Source organism: Rhinolophus hipposideros (genome assembly GCF_964194185.1).
Source record: "Rhinolophus hipposideros genome assembly, chromosome: 17".
In the NCBI taxonomy this organism is placed as follows: Eukaryota; Metazoa; Chordata; class Mammalia; order Chiroptera; family Rhinolophidae; genus Rhinolophus; species Rhinolophus hipposideros.
This window is the reverse complement of record NC_138063.1, coordinates 27616398-27633226: the sequence shown is the minus strand read 5'-3', so window position 1 is coordinate 27633226 and position 16829 is coordinate 27616398.

The following is a 16829-nucleotide window of genomic DNA, read 5'->3' as shown; positions in this document are numbered from 1 at the left end:
TATTTCTAGGCTCTTCCTCCCTCCATCTCAAGGGAACATTCCTTGAATAGGCTATTGTGATACAGATTTTTTTTTTTTTTTTAAGTGAGCAATCTCTTCCTTCCTGCCATAATATCTCTGGCCTAAGACAACCATCATCCTTTCTGTTTCCTCACAGTGCATGTGTCTCAAAGAGACCGACAGTAGAACTGAAGGATGTGCAGTTGAGATGGACAGACTGACGGTAGCCTCCCACCTTAGTGCCAACAGTGGGCAGTTAATAAATTGGGAACACAAAACTAAACTAAAGCAATTTTGACCTTTGTTTTACTTTCTGTGTTCTCTAGGACAAACACATTGTGGTGCCATGGCTACAGTGATCTGAGGAAATAGGCTGAGGTAAAAAGGCTGAGATCCTCCGAAAGCCCACGCACCAGGCCACTGGCCTGCCTGTCCAGGCAAGGACAGCTGTAACCATAGTACCTGTGGCAGGGGAAAATCTCAGACCTTGTTTCCAAACACACACTCCACACACAGCAAAACCATGCAACAGCCAATATTCGGGCAACATGAAGAGACCGTCACCATCTCACTACATGTGTTCTTGCCAGCTGTCTGTGGGGGCAGAGAATCATTCAGTTCAGGAGAGGGACAAGCTCAATTCCTAGTTGGAAGGGACAGTTTGAGAAACTGGGGTGAAGCTAGGAGAGTGTAGAATAGAAGTAAGGCCAATCTTATCTATAGCTGAGGACAAAAGAGAGTGAGCAGTTAATGACTGACATGATTTACAAGTTCTCAGGGTTCCCATGGAATCAGGACCTAAATCCTGTTGTCACAAAGGAGAACTGGGATATGTTTGCTCAGGGAAGAGGGACATTACAATGATAGAAAATGTGAAGGAGCAAGGAGTTGGGCCTAGAAGCTTTACCTGGGACTTTGACTTTTGTGTCAGAGCCTGGGAGTATAAATCCAAGTTCCACTGGATTTAAGTCAGTGTAGAAGCACAGGAGACCATTAAACCATTAGAGTTATTTTCAAACATTACTTAGAATTTCATCTGTGGTAAGAGGACCAGTGGATAAAAAAGACAAGGAGAAAAATGCAAAAGCCATCCAAGGTCCACTCTTGTAACACATGGATTAAAAAGGACAACTTACATACCATAGCCATAGCTTCCCCTTCCCTTCCCAGCTTGAAACAGGAGTTCCTATCAGGTCCCATGCTATCTCTCCTGGCTCCTCCCAAATTGAGACACTAGAGAGAAGCTTGTTGTCACCATGGCTACACAAAAGCTAGTGCATCCACCATGTAGTCACATTCCTTTGAAAATATCCTCAATTGTGACTCATCAGACTGGTGTGCAAAGGAAACTCTAGCACCTTGAAGGACATTTATGGAAAAGAAAATATTTGTGTGTCCAGGCTGGTGATAAAATGCTGGTTTGCTTCACTTTGTGTTGGGAAAACAAACAAACAAACAAACAAACTAAAAAAAACACAAACAAACAAAAACACATTTCCTGGTTGTATACATAGAAATGGAAGGCTTACCTTGTTATAAAATCCAAGCGTTTGTCCAGCAGAGTTCTGCATATGCCCCTTTGTCCAGTGGCTAATATATTCAAGGAAGTCCATGCTATTCAAATCCAATCTGCTTGTTCCTGCTCAATCCCCCATGTTTAAGACCACTAAAACCATCATTACTTTCTCTCCCCTACCTTTTACCCAATCAAAATCATTTTTTGACCTATGAGAAAGTGTCCCCACTCTTTGCTAATGCTGGGATAAGCAATTCTCATGCTAAAAAGTCAAAAGATAATTCGTTCTGGTATCTTAAAGGGCTTATCAGGAACATTTTCAGGGTTTATTTTCAAAAAGAAATAAACGCATCCTCTGTAATTTCGTATACTTTATACAAATATAGAAAATAACCTTCAGTTCACTTCATCCATATGCAAAAATAGTCATTTGTAATTTTTTTTTCTCCTCTATTAAATAGAATTCAGTTGCTTTAGGTTTTACCCCTTTCTCTCCTCAGGTCTTGCTGTCAGCAGTTACTATCAGCAATGATTAAACATAAGCAAGCATTGGGATTCATCGCTGATAGACTCATCACTGATGTAAACATCCTTTAGTCCCAAGGTCATGTGAGGTAGTGAGGCAGGACAGCTCCATATAGATTCGTGAAGCAGAGTTTATGTAAAATCATTTATTTTCATATCATTACTGAACTACACACACACACACACACACACACACACACACACACATACACACATCTAAACATCATTTTATGCAAAATAGAGGGTTGGAAAGAAACTATTCATTTAGGTGTAAAAAATGTTTGTATTCTGACTTCTTGGAACTTCAAAGAAAAAGATTGAGAAACTCATAGAGTAATTCAGCTTAGCTCACTATCTTTCTGGAGCTCATATGGAAATCTCCCAGAAAGAACACCACTGTATTATATGCTGTCTCCAAATATGCCTACGAGATACATAGAAAAATATTTTCTCTCACTCCTCAGAGAACAGGAGAGAGCTGACCGTGAGACTACATCTTGCAAAGCTTAAACTTCTCTTTGGATCTGAATAAAGAACCCAAATCAGTTCAAAATCTTTACATCTAACTACCTTCACCCTTCTGCATCTTGAACTTTCAATCTGAGAGATGTAGAATTTCTGTGATCTTTTCAATACTGGGCATTCTTTTGAAATTCTCCTCTCCCTTAATTTATATGACTCATTGAACACTCCTGATTCACTTTCTTTCTTGTCAGTCTCTTCTTTCTTCTCCACCTACCATATATTGTATATATACCCTGTGTACTAGGTCCCCATTACTGCTGAAAATGTATAAACTTCATGGTTTAAAATAACAGAAATGTGTTACCTTATAGTTCTCAAGGTCAGAAGTCCAAAATCAGTTTCCGCTGGATTAAATTCAATGTTATCTGTGCTGCTTCTTTCTGGAGATTCTGGGAAAGGATTTATTCTTTGATCCTTTCATGATGCAGAGACTGCCAGATTCTCCCAGCATGTGGCTGCATCACTCCAATCTTTGCTTTCATTGTCATGTAGCCTTCCCTTCAATAATCTAATCTCCTTCTGCCTCCCTCTTATAAGGACACCAGGATACCCTCCCCTTCACAGGAGTTTTAACTTAAACAAACAAAGCCCTTTGCCCTAGAAGGTAATGCTCATGAGTTCCAAGGATTAGGGCATAGGTGTCTTTGGGAGCCACTACAACACCCTGCTTTCTCTGCTCTGTTGTTTTTACCCTCTTGTGGTAATATCTTCTCTACGTGATGGCCTTCTTGATTCAGGTGACTTGCTATTTTAAATCTCCAGAGGAAATCTTTGCTTTACCACCCAAACTTGATTTGCCAAGTAGCGATTGTACACTTCAGTTCAGATGGTGTGCTCAAAGCAAACTGAAAATGCCTGAAATGTAATTCAAAGTCTACTCCCTCTGTTCTCCACAGAGATAAATACATATCCATCATTCTCATTAATACCCATAGTTGAACCTGGAATAATATTGACTTAGACTTTTTCTTCTCCCCAATGAGTCTCTCACATATAGTCTAGAGAGTCTTCCTTTGATCTGATTTTATGTTCTCCCTCTTGTCTTTCCAATGTCTGCCACACTTGAAATCCCTATTGTGTTAGGCCTTTCATTATATTAACAAATTCTTAACTTTCCTGCCTGAGTCTTTTCCCATTCCAGTTTACCATGTATTGTATTTCTAGTAGAGTCGTCCTTCTAAACTACATTGATTAGTGTCATGCTGTTCCTCAAAATATTCAATAGTCTTTGCAATGCCCCGAGTTCAAATTGTTAAGTCTGCATCAAGCTAAAGTAGCTCCACCTTTTTTCAGATGTGCACTATTTTCTCCTATGTGATAATTTCCATGTATTAGAATCAAGCCTCCTAGCCTCCCTTTGGTACATTTACTGATGTGATTCTTTCATCTTGAAATGCCCTCTCCCTTCAGAGTCTGCCTCAAATACCTCTTCATCCATGACGCCACCTCTGTTCACTCAAGTCAGCTACCTCCTTTCTTAAAGTCAAAATTATTTCATGACAGACTCTCTTATGTCCATTTATATGAATATTAGATATTCAGAACATACTTGTTAAACAGATTAACCAACTTCTGCGTAGAGGAAAGAAACAGATAAGGTATAATTCACAAAACCTTTACTATTTCAAAAGTTTGCTATGTGTAGCTTTTTGAAAAAAGCAAGGTATAATTTTCTCACAGGAACATCAAAAAATTCTCTCACATGACTTTTTAACATTATATTTTTCATTTGCTTGGGCATCGATTTCTCAGCTTACCTGGTCCTGCATTTTAGAAGCAGGACAGAAACTTCAAACACACACACACACACACGCACACACGCACACACACACACACACACACTAAAGTTCTGCCTTTCTTTTCTTTTGCACATCATTTGAGTTTGATGGATACCAAGAGACATATATCAGATCTTGAACAGGATCCCATTGAGAGTTCCCACGGCACTTCAGTCACTTAGTCATGATCTATGCTCTCAACAGTTGAAGATAATGACTTCAGGAACAATCTTTCACGGGTTTCATATTAAATGAGACGAAAGTGCAGGCACGGCATTAAAGCACCTTGTTATTTGCAGAGTACTTAGAGTAACCTTAAATATGGAGATGATCAAATTTCATGACCTTTAATTTTAATTCTTCCATCGTATCATCTTGTGCAATTCTTATTTTTAATAAAGATGTGTGTGTGTGCATGTGTGTGTTTCTTCCTAAATTAACTCAGATAATTAAACATTAATACTTTAGAGTTAAATATAGAAGCCAGGAAATGACAATATAACGATGCTTATTTTTTATTGTAAGCTTATCTATTTTAGCTTCATGACTGTATACTTTTAACAGACTATTATTTTAAAAGTCTGCTAGGGGCACATTATAATGTTAAGAGTCTCCATTTCTGATTTTTTTCCTACTGACTTGCATGTTTCAGTGTATAATAAAATGCAGAGCTCATTAAAGTCTATTTTTGACATTAGTCATTTTTTAACATTAGTCACTAATAGAAAACTTTCCCATGACAACAATGGAATGATTTTCTTCAGCATATAAAAGTCTCCAAAAGATGGTGGAAGAATTTGAAAAGAATAGAGCCTAGGGGAGTAAATATGTACATATTTGCCCAGAAAGAACTATATATCCATGTTAAAATCCATAAACACGTAGCAAAGAAGCACTTATTACTTTTGATAAAGTCATGTACATAGGTGCACTTAGAATTGACAAGGGAAAGTATCATGACATTTACCTGAGGAAAATAATATTCCCCAAGCCCCATTCCCAGGGAAAACTGGGAAACATGAACTTCCCCAGGAAGTTCCACTAACATCTTGTGCTTGGAGACCTTTCTAACAAAATCTACCTATCTCATAGAACTCATATACTGCCTGCTACAACAGAACTGTAGTTTGTAGAAAGTGTCTGTGAATTCAAAAGAGAGAGGCAGACCGAAAGAGAACAGTAAACCAATTGCCCTAAATACCAGGTATATATATATATATTTAATCCTCTTGGAGTGGAAACTAGTTTGGCTGCCTACTTGACTTTTAAATAAGATTCAAGCAAAGCTCCCAAAGGTCAAATATCTCATGAATTTTGTGCGATGTGGCTCATTGTTTTCCCTCTCTATTTTGCACTATCAGAGATAACCGGATATATTTGTTTTATTACCAGGCTTCCTCTAAGTAAATTAATGGTAGGAGAGCATAGGCTGTCTGCTCTCACTCATGAAGCAGCTGATTGTTCTAAGAGAGGCACGCCAATCTGCATTCAGTTGTATATGGACCCTAATAACACTGATAAATTTCCCTCAGCAGTCCGCTCTTGAACTTTTCATATTATTTATACATTTTTCTCAGTGTTTTTATGTCCTTTTCATATTTGTTTTCTTGTTTTGGCTGTTAAAAATGTACGTTCCTTAAGGGAAATCATTGTATCCTGCATTCCTTTTGTTATTTGGGGCTTTATCAATAGAGGGTAGAACAAATATATCATTTGCATGCAATGCATGTTGTTGACTGACTGGCAAGCATTTATTTCCTGAATAAAAATGTCACATTCAGAAACCGATTTTGAAAGACTCTGAAGATTACTCCTGAAACTTGGCAACTCCTCCAAGCGAATACAGTCACGTATTTAGGACTATAGGTACACCGCTAATAAACTGCCCAACTCGTTTGCCTCAATTTAAAGATCTTCCGAAGACTGGTTCTCTTTGGGTCACCACACTTGCCAGTTTGGACTTTTGAAACCTACTAATGTGGGCTGACATAACAAATTAGCAACAAGAAAAGTTCACGGAAGGACAAGTGGGAGAAAGTGTGCCAAATATATTAGCATTCGTTTTGCAACCTTGTCTCCAGTTTGTGTGAAGTTGATGGTTGGAGGTTACGCTTTCATTAAAAATTGACAACATTTTAAATGCTAATCAAAACTGCTTGTCCTTTCTACTTCTATTTATCTTGGAAGGGGAAAAAAAGAGAAAGAAAGGAAGAAAAAAGACGGCTTGCTTTGAACTACAACAAATAGCTCCCTCCATTGCCCCCAGACCCCTTTGGCTCCTCCTGTGTAGGACAGATAAGGGCTATGCAGACTGAGTGTCAGGACCTCTGCTTCAACTGTGAAGAAGCCATAACATGAGTTAGAGATGTGTGTTTCAGGAGGAGGAGAGAGAAAGTGTGTGTGTGTGTGTGTGTGTGTGTGTGTGTGTGTGTGTGAAAATGTGGTGTGGTGTGTGTGTAGGAGTGGCCATTTCATGGGAGCTTTTTAATGAATGTTAGGAAAGAATTGTGGAAGTGTAGTTGCTTTTACGGTGTGTAAAAGGGAAAAGAAATATATTTTCAGAAAATAAGGCCCATGAGCTATATGAGGAAATAATACAATAAGAAATAATAAAAGTAAAAAGAAAAAAATCTGTTTCAAGCATGGATAAAAAAACTTGATCAGTGGTGAACCTTCAGAGAGAGTATAATTCATCTTAGAAAGTTCTTAGAGACAGACGAGGGTGAAGGAAAATGCTTGGTTCAAATTTCTTATTTTCCTCCATCTTTACTGAGATATAACTGACATATAACACTCTGTAAGTTTAAGGTGTACAATGTGTTGAGTTGATACACTTATGTATTGTAAAATGATTATACCATAGCCTTAGCTAACATCCATCACATAACTACTATTTCTTTTTTGGTAATGAAAACATTTAAAATGCATTTGATACATCGAGTATTTGATACAGTATTGTTAGCTATAATTCTCATGCTGTAAATTAGATCTCTAGAACTTGTGATTGGTGTAACTAGAAGTTTGTACCCTTTAACCAATATCTCCCCATTTCCCCAAACCTCAGACCCTGCTAACCATCACTCTATTTCTCTGAATTTGTTTTTTTTATAGATTCTGCATATAAGTGATATTTGTCTTTCCCTCTCTGACATTTCACTTAACATAATGCCTCAAGTTTCATCCAAATTGTCACAAATGGCAGTATTATTTCCTCCTTTTTCATGGCTTTCTCACATCTTCTTTATCCATTCCCCTTTAGACAAGACACTTAGGTTGTTTCATTTTCTTGGCTATTGAGAGTAATGCAGCAATGAACGTAGAAGTGTAGATATACGTTGGGTGTATACAAAGATATGTTTTCCAGTGTTTAATATGGAATTACATTCTTTCCACTCATTGTTTTTTGACTTTACAGGAGGAGGCTAAAAACAAAATTCAAAGAGGAAAATATCTCAGTGTTTAGTGTATACTGAAATATAACCTATATTTACAAGCAAAACTTAACCCGTTAAGTTTCCCAGTCAAATAAATGTACAAATCTATATATTTAATTTCTTGTTAAATTGAAGACTCATTGGACCAAAGAGTTGAAGTGTGTATACATATGTGCATGTGTTTATGTATGTATGTCAGTAGAGCTTAGTAACCTATAATTAAGGAGACTATGTATAGAATAGTTTTCCTTAGTGCAGTCTATGGTGTAAATCTGTGTTCATCTCCTTTCCTCTTCCTCCTCCCCTTCTTATTCTTCCCCTTCCTCTCCCCCTCTGCCTTCTCCTCTTTTGTCGTTGTCTCCTTCATCTCCTTCACCTTCATCATCATCGCATGCTATGATGAAGTCAACATGCTTCATCTCATTTAAACATTCCAACAAACCAAAAATGTTAGTGTTATTATTAGCTCTTGGGCACAACGCAAACTGGGTCCTTGCAGGTTAAGTCATTTCTCCAGTAAGGTCTCTACTTGGACTTAAAACCAGGTATGGATGACAAGAATGCAAAGGCTTCCAACGTTAAAACCACACCTGACTCTGCTTTAATAATCCATTACTGATCTTCGTTCAGAAACAAATCTTGGTCTGGATCTATTTGTCTTTTTAATGAATAGCAATAGTTGAGGTAATGAGTTCCATAAGTTTATCCCCCACTGTGTTAAAAAAAAAAAAAAAAGTTCTTTCCATTTATCCTAAATCCTCCTTTTTCAAGCTTCAAAGGGAACCCTGTGTTCTGGAATTTGATGAATACGTCCATTTCAATCCTCTCTATTCTTTTCAATTTTATAGATTTGTAGACTTTGAGCCTATTCAGCTTTGATTTTTACACACTGCAGAGCCTGATTATACAATGCCCCCAAAGAAAATATTTCCATTCATTCAGTCACTTTCATTGCTGAAGTCTTCAAACTTTCTCAAACTATCTTTGAAACAATAGACAGTTTAAACATAACATAACCAAGCAAAGCATGGCTAATTCCTGAAGCAGAGCCTGGCCAAGTGGACTTGGCTAAGCTTCCATCTAACCTTTCTAATGGTACAATATAATAGCCGATCTAACACCTGAGGTTCAATTCCCGATGCCATACAGAGAATGATTTTAAATGAATGAGAATTCTCCAGTGCTCCATTCTTTCCCCCCAGATTTCTAAATCTGGTTTAAAAGTCGTTGATGTATTTTAGAATGCAAATGTCCCAAGAGAAAGGCAACATATTGCTGTTTGTGTTGTTATCATTTCTTATTTTAAATTGTTAAAACCTCAACATTATTTCAAATTGCTGAAACCAGCGCCCTGAATTGTATGATTGTACAGAGTGCAATACATTAGGAGATCTTTGCCCTGCCTGGGGAAACTGGATAGGAGAAAAGTCTCCTCTGGCTCTGTTGAAAATAAGATGGTGGCACAAAGGTGTTAAATCTGACAGGCAATGGAAGGTGTGCTGGGAGTAAGGTTAAGAGCCAGTAAAAGTAAAGGTAAAGGCAGAGTCCACCCAAGACGAATATTGTCTTTCCCTCCAAGGCAGATGATGGTGCAGAGACTCCTTTTAGATTCACCTGCATCTGTTGTACGCTGCTATGCATTGTGCTTACAATCGCCCATGGTTGAGTTTTCTTAGCTCAAAGACCATCTGATACCTGGATTTGTATGACAGTCAAAACAGCTTGGAAAAATTACTGGGAGGTGCTTTGCATCAATAAATGCAATTTATATGCTAAGTAATCACATCAAATAGATAAAGCCTCCTCCATTTCTCAATTCGATTAGAATGTTTAAATTTCAGAACCAAAATATAGTGAAATATACTATTAATGTTTGTTAAGAAGGGGGCCTTGGAAACATTACATGGATTTTTTTTTTTTTTTTAACCCTGACATTATAATTGCAACAACCAGCCTGTACTGTTATAATCACCTTTTACCCTTCTCAGCAGCATGGTACATGCTATCATTTCATTAATATAATTTTATCAGGAGAGAAACTCAGGATACTGTGAGGGGCAGCCATTTCCCCAAGGTCACACTGTCAGGGCTGGGAGTCACGCTAAGCAAAGACAACTAATTTTTAATTCAAAGAATACTATTTAAGCTGATGAGATATTTCTGTGATCGATAAAATGGAGGCCCAGGTGAAATGTGGACAACCAGAATATCATGCTAGGATATAAGTGAGAGACACGGTGGCAGAAATATCCTGCTGCTTATGAAAATAATGGAGAGCCAGATCAGCATATTCTGTCACTAGAAACTGTTCAATTAAATATTCATTTCATTTCACAGTCATTTTTTAAAAAATAAATCTGTGTTGCTTTATACCTCTAAGCTCAGTAGTTTTATGCATTAGGTTGATATGCATAACAAAATGTGGACTATTTTTTAAATTGCCAGATAAGAGCTAGTATGTCGTTACTGTTTATATATTGAAGTTGTAACAATCATGTGCTTTTAATTCATTTCACCTTCAAAGATCCGAATGTTTCCAGTTGGTAATATGTAGCAGGATGTATTAGGTACACTGAGTCTGTCTGATTCACAGCTTTCTAATCAGCTATTTAGAGTTTACACCAAGCAGAAAATCAATGTATTCAAAATGTAGTGGCTCTCTTGTTAACTCTAGTCATTTGCTTAAAGAGTAATGTCAAGCTGATAATTGAAATATGGCTTAAACCATGCATTTTAATTCAAAAGAAAATATGTTGAAATACTACTCATTTGATCTTTCCCTACTCCAGTCCCAGAGGGCATATTTCGCTTGCACTTTTCGATGATTGCACTGAGGAACAGCTAGTCCTTACACCTGCTGATGCCAGTGGTGGGATTTCACCCCCATCTCAGAGATGATATTGCCTTGCTGAAAAGCTGCGGGGTTTCTAGAACAACTATTGGTTTGCCTCTGGGAAATTCTGGTTTATATTCTGTTTGCGAGTGGGGAAGTTGCAAGCTTTATGGAGGTGGGTCCCACGCTCTGCAAGTATGCTTTGGTTGCCTCGCTATATTAAGGAACAGAGAGAGGGTCATTTGTTGTCAGATGGTAACTAGAGGCTTGTGTTTGAATTTGAACATCCCACATTCAGAGACTTAACGCAATCTTTGAAGTACAGTTTATACGTAGCAAGGGCACTTAGTCATGTCTTTGACAAACAGTCGGGGTCAGACAAGATTTTAACCTATGCAAATATTTAGAATAGGAAAACCACAACAGTTATGTTCCATTATGTTTAGATTTACTATCTATATAAAGGATTGGACTTAATTCTATGAGGTGCAATGAGAAAAAAAATGTTGAGAAATTTTTAGGGAGAACTGTCATACCAGAAAGAAAGTAATTAAAATGATGTGACAGGTAAAATGGGATACCTTCATGATAACACCATTCCTGAGGTAACATTTTCCTTGATAAAATGGATACTAAGGGGTTGTTTTAAAGACTTGATCCAAATACAACATGATAAAGTATTGGGGACAGCTGATATTCAAGGTTTCTTCCAATCTTTAGTGCAGATGATGCCTGTGCTTGCTGCTGTCTTAGTTTTTGTGCTCATTCATCCCTTACCTTCTTTTATTGAAATTTTTGGTGTGTATTAGTGTTTTGTACACTGTCAATACACAATGAGTGTTATGGACCTGGTGATTGGAATGGAGTGGGTGGAAAAGCACAGGCCATGATAGCGAGACAAAGAATAAAGTCCTGAAGACTCTGAGCTGCTTTATAATTTACCTTTGGTAAGCCATTGCTGCTCTTATAGTAGACATATCTAAGCAAAATTGTTAATTGCTAGACACTGCCCAGATTTTTGTCTATTCTTTCAAATATTGAATGTCAGCTATGTCTACAATAAAACAGGAAGCCGCTTAATGTTTTGAAAACATGTGTTGGACCTGAGAAGCAAAAAAAAAAACAACAAAAAAAAACAACAACAACAAAAAATGCATTGTATTGAGTTTTCTGGAAGAAAACCAAAAATGACAGAATATAGTTATCACATATGCAATATGGTCAAAAAGTTGAAGTGAAAATGTGTACTTCTGTTCAGCGGGTCACTGGGTCTGCACTGGGTAACAAAGATAAAATGAAAAGTAAGACATCTTCCTGGCCCTCTTTTAGCTTTAAGCATATCCCTTCCAAAATCTACGTTTCTTTTAGGAGAAAAGAGATTAAAAGTAATGGGAGCCAATCAAGAAAAGAGCCCTTCTTGCAGGCCTGATTCACAATGTGTCTCAACAAGGGGTGATGTTGCCCCCCAGGAGATGTTTGGCAATATGAGGACATATCACTGGTAAGTCTGGGGGTGGGTTTGGTACTAATAGCTAGCACACAGGGGCCAGGAATATTATTTAAGATCCTACAACGCACAGGATAGCTCCTTTCAATACAAAAATCATCCAGCATAAAATGTCAATGGTGCTGAGGTTGAGAAAACCTTGGTTATAACTGTGAATGAATGTTACATAGTGAGGTAGCAGACAAAAAACTACCTATATAATTCAAGTCACCAAGTTACTTTTTTTATAAAAAAAAACAAAAAACATACAAGTAAGTTAACTAAAGAAGTTGTTTGCTTTATAGTGCCTGGGTGTGTCCTATTTTACCTTTTTTTTTTTTTTTTGATACTGAAAATGAAGAAACTAAATTGAAATAAAAAAGAAGGAAGGGGTAAAAGATCATAGGAAAGTAGTGGACAAAGCAATAGCGAGTGAGGGAGAAGTATATAACTGAGAAGGGGAGTAGTAAGAGAAGAAAGAGTGAAAGAAAGAAGTGGAGGAGGTAGTCTGACAGTATAAATTAGAATTATACCTTTGTTATAATGAATACCATAGGTAATCTTGAATTATTAAATGAGTATTCGCTCCTTTTCTCTCACTGCTATGGATGCCTCAGAGGAGACAGCACCTCTGTCAAGAGGAATAAGAACAGATCTCCCTATATTGACTGTTATAAGAGTATAGTGCCAACATATATTAAAAACACACGCACAAAAAAAATACGGCCTCATTCAAAGTATCCATGTAAGAGCAAGTCATCCCCAACTCCCCATATCTACAATGGCACCCCATTGCCATCACCTATTCTGCCTAAAACTCAGCTCTATCCGTCATGCTATTTATGTGTTGGCTTTAAAAACTAAATAGCTTCATTGAGATATAATTCACATGCCATACAATTAATACATTTAAAGTGTACAATTCAATAGTTTTTAGTATATCACAGATATGCACAATTACCATAGTCATTTTATTTTTTTTTCAATTATAGTTGATTTTTTTTTTTTTTTTAAGATTGTTTGGTCATTCTGGGACCCTTACAATTCCATATGCATTTTCAGAATCAGTTTCTTAATTTCTACACAGAAGCCAGATGGGATTCTGGTAGGAATTTCATTGAATCTGTAGATTAATTTTGGGAATATTGCTACCTTAACAATATTGAGTCTTCTGATCTATAAATATGGAGTGATTTTTTTTTCATTTATTAGACCTTCTTTACATTCTTTCAAAAACATTTTGTAATTTTAAGAGTGTAAGTTTTGCACTGCTGTTGTTAAATTTCTTCTTTCGATGTTGTTATGAATGGAGGTATTTTTAATTTCAAATTTATAAATTTGTTGCTACCATGTAGAGATACAACCAAGTTTTGTATATTCATCTGGAAGCTATCAACCTTGCTGAACTCAATTAGTAGTTATTATAGTGTCTTATATTTTATATTTTCATATAGAAAATCCTATTGTCAGCAAATAAAAATAGTTTCACTTTTTCCTTTCCCATCAGAATGGCTTTTATATATATTTCTTGTGAAATTGCTGCAGCTAGATCTTTTAGCATCATGCTGAATAGACCTGGTGATAGGAAACATCCTTGTCATGTTCCTGATCTTACGGAAAAAGCATTCAGTCTTTAATCATTTTATATGATGTTACCTGAATTATTTTTTTAGATCCCTTTTATCAGTTTGAAGAAGTTCCCTTGTGTTCCTAGTTTCTTGCATGTTTTTATCATAAAAAATGTTGGATTTTTGTGAATTATTTTTTCACATCTATGAAGACAATCATTTTAAAAATATATTGTAATAATGGTGTATTACATTAATAGACTTTCTGATGTTAAACTTAACTTGAATCCCTGGGTAAATCCCAGTTGGACATAGTGTGTAATTATTCTAATATGTTACTGGTATTAGTTTGCTAGTATTTTGTTAAGAATTTTAGAGTCCGTATTTATAAGACATATTGGACTGTAGTTATATTTTTTGTGAGGTCTTTGTCTGGTTTTGATTCAGGGTTGAATTGGCTTCATAAAATGCATAGAGAAATATTTTCACAATTCTACTTTTTGGAAGAGTTCTTGAATTATTATTAATTCTTCTTAAATATTGGGTAGAAATTTTCTGTGAAGTCACCTGGTCCTAGGTTTTCTTTTATGGCTGATCTAACTCATCTCTTTATATGTTATTGGCTATCAATATTGTCTATTTCTTCTTGATCCATTTCTGTAGTTTGTATCTTTCTAGAAATCTGTTTATTTCAATTATGTCATCTAATTTAGTCACATACAATTGTTTATATTCTTTTATAATACTTTTATTTTCGTAAGGTTAGCAGTAATGTGTCTTTTTTCTAAATTTCAGATTCTAGGAATTTGTGTCTTTTATTTATTTAATAAGTCTAGCTAAATGTTTCTCAATTTTGTTGATCTTTTCAAAGAACTAGTTTTTGGTTTCATTGATTTTTTTTTTCCTGTTGTTTTTCTAGTCTCTGTTCTATTAATGTCCACTCTAATTATTACTGTTTTCTTTCATCCCCTTCTTTTAAGTTTATTTTCTTCTTTTTTCAGTGTCTTAAGTTGGAAAGATAGATTATTTTTATGATATAGGCATTCCTGGCTATAATTTGTTTTTTGCATGTACTGCTTTATTTTGTTTGATGGTACATAATTTGTTTTTAAAAAATAATTGTTTTTTATTTTTTAATCACAGTTGACATACAATATTATATTAGTTTCAGGTGTACAACATAGTGATTAGACATTCATATAAATTATGAGGTGATCACCCTAATTACTCTACTACCCATCTGACACCATACATAGTTATTACAGTATTATTGACTATAGTCCTTATACTATACTTTGCATCCCCATGACTATTGTAACTACATATTTGTACCGCCTGATCTCTTCCCTTTTTTCATCCATCCCCTCAGTCTTTCTCCCATCTAGCAACCCTCAAAATGTTCTTAGTATCTTTAAGTCTGTTTCTGTTTCATTTGTTCTTTTATTTTGTTCTTTACATTTCACAGATAAGTAAAATCGTAGGGCATTTTTCTTTCTCTGTATGACTTACTCCACTCATAATACCCTTTTGGTCCACCCAAGTTGTTGCAGATGGCAAGATTTCATTCTTTTTTAGAGATGAGTAATATTCCATTGTATGTATGTACCACTCTTCATTATCCGTTCATCCATTGATGGAAGACCAAGGTTGCTTCCATAACTTGTCTATTGTAAATACTGCTGCATGAACATATGAATATACATGTCCCTTCAGAATAGTGTTTTGGGTTTCCTTGGATAAATACCCAGAAGTGGGATTATTGGGTCTTTCTTTGTCTTTTGTTATAGCAATTATTTTAAAGTCTATTGGCTGATATAACTATTGCCAGCCCAGTTTTTTTGTTTGTTTGTTTGTTTGTTTTCAATTTTCATGAAGCATATATTTCCATTTCCTAGTCTCTTGCAGGCAGCATATGTAAGGGTTTTGTTTTCTTATTCATTCAGTCATAAATCTTTTGTTTGGAGCATTGAATCCATTTATATTGATAGTAATTGTTGATAGATATGTAGTTATTGCCACATTATTATTCATATGTTTTTATATGTTTTTCCTTTGTCTTAAAGAAGTTCCTGTAACATTCCTTGCAATACTGGTTTGGTAGTAATGAACTCTTTTAACCTTTCTTGTCTGGGAAGCTCATCATCTGCCCTCCGATATTAAATTATGGCTTTGATGGGTAGAGTAATCGTGGTTTTAGGTTCTTGCTTTTCATCACTTTGAATATTCTGTGCTAATCCCTTCTGCCCTGCAAAGTTTCTCTTCAGAAACCAGCTGATAGTCTTATGGGAGCTCCCTTGTAGGTAATTAACTGCTTTTCTCTTGTTATTTTTAACATTCTGTCTTTGTTTTTAACCTTTGGCATTTTAATTATGATGTTTCTTGATGTTGGCCTTTTTGGGTTCATCTTGTTTGGGACTCTGTGCTTCGTGGGCTTGTATGTCTATTTCCTTTGCCAGGTTAGGGAAATTTTCTGTTATTAATTATTTGAATAGGTTCTTGATCTCTTACTGTCTCTCTTCTCTTTCTGGTAACTTTATGATGCACATAGAGTGCACTTGATGTTGTACATTTGATGTGCAAGTGTTGTACACTTGATGTTGTACACTTGATGTTGTCACAGAGGCCTCTTAAACTCTCCTCAGTTTTTTGGATTTTTTTTTCTTTTGCTGTTCTGATTGGGTGTTTTATGCTACCTTACCTTCCAAATCACTATTTCAGTCCTCTGTTTCATCTAATCTACTGTTGATTTACTCTAATTTATTCTTCACTTCAGTTATTGTATTCTTCATTTCTGTCTCTTTTTTTAATGTTTTCTATCTTCATTTTTATGTTTCCTATCTCGTCGAAGTTTTCCCTGAGATCATTGAGCATCCTCTTAACCAGTGTTTTGAGCTCTGCTTCTGGTAGGTTGCTTGTCTCTATTTTGGTTAGTTCTTTTTCTGCAGTTTTATTCTTTTTTTTTTTTTCCCCCCATTTGGGACATGTTTCTTTGTCTCTTGATTTTGGCTGCTTCCCTGTGTTTGTTTCTATGTATTAGGTAGAGGTGCTAGGTCTCCCAGTCTTGGTAACGTGGCCTTATGTAGTAGTTGTCCTGTGGACCCAGTGCCACAGTATCCCTGGTCACCTGAGCCAGGTGCTGCAGGTATGTCCCTTGTGTGGGTTTT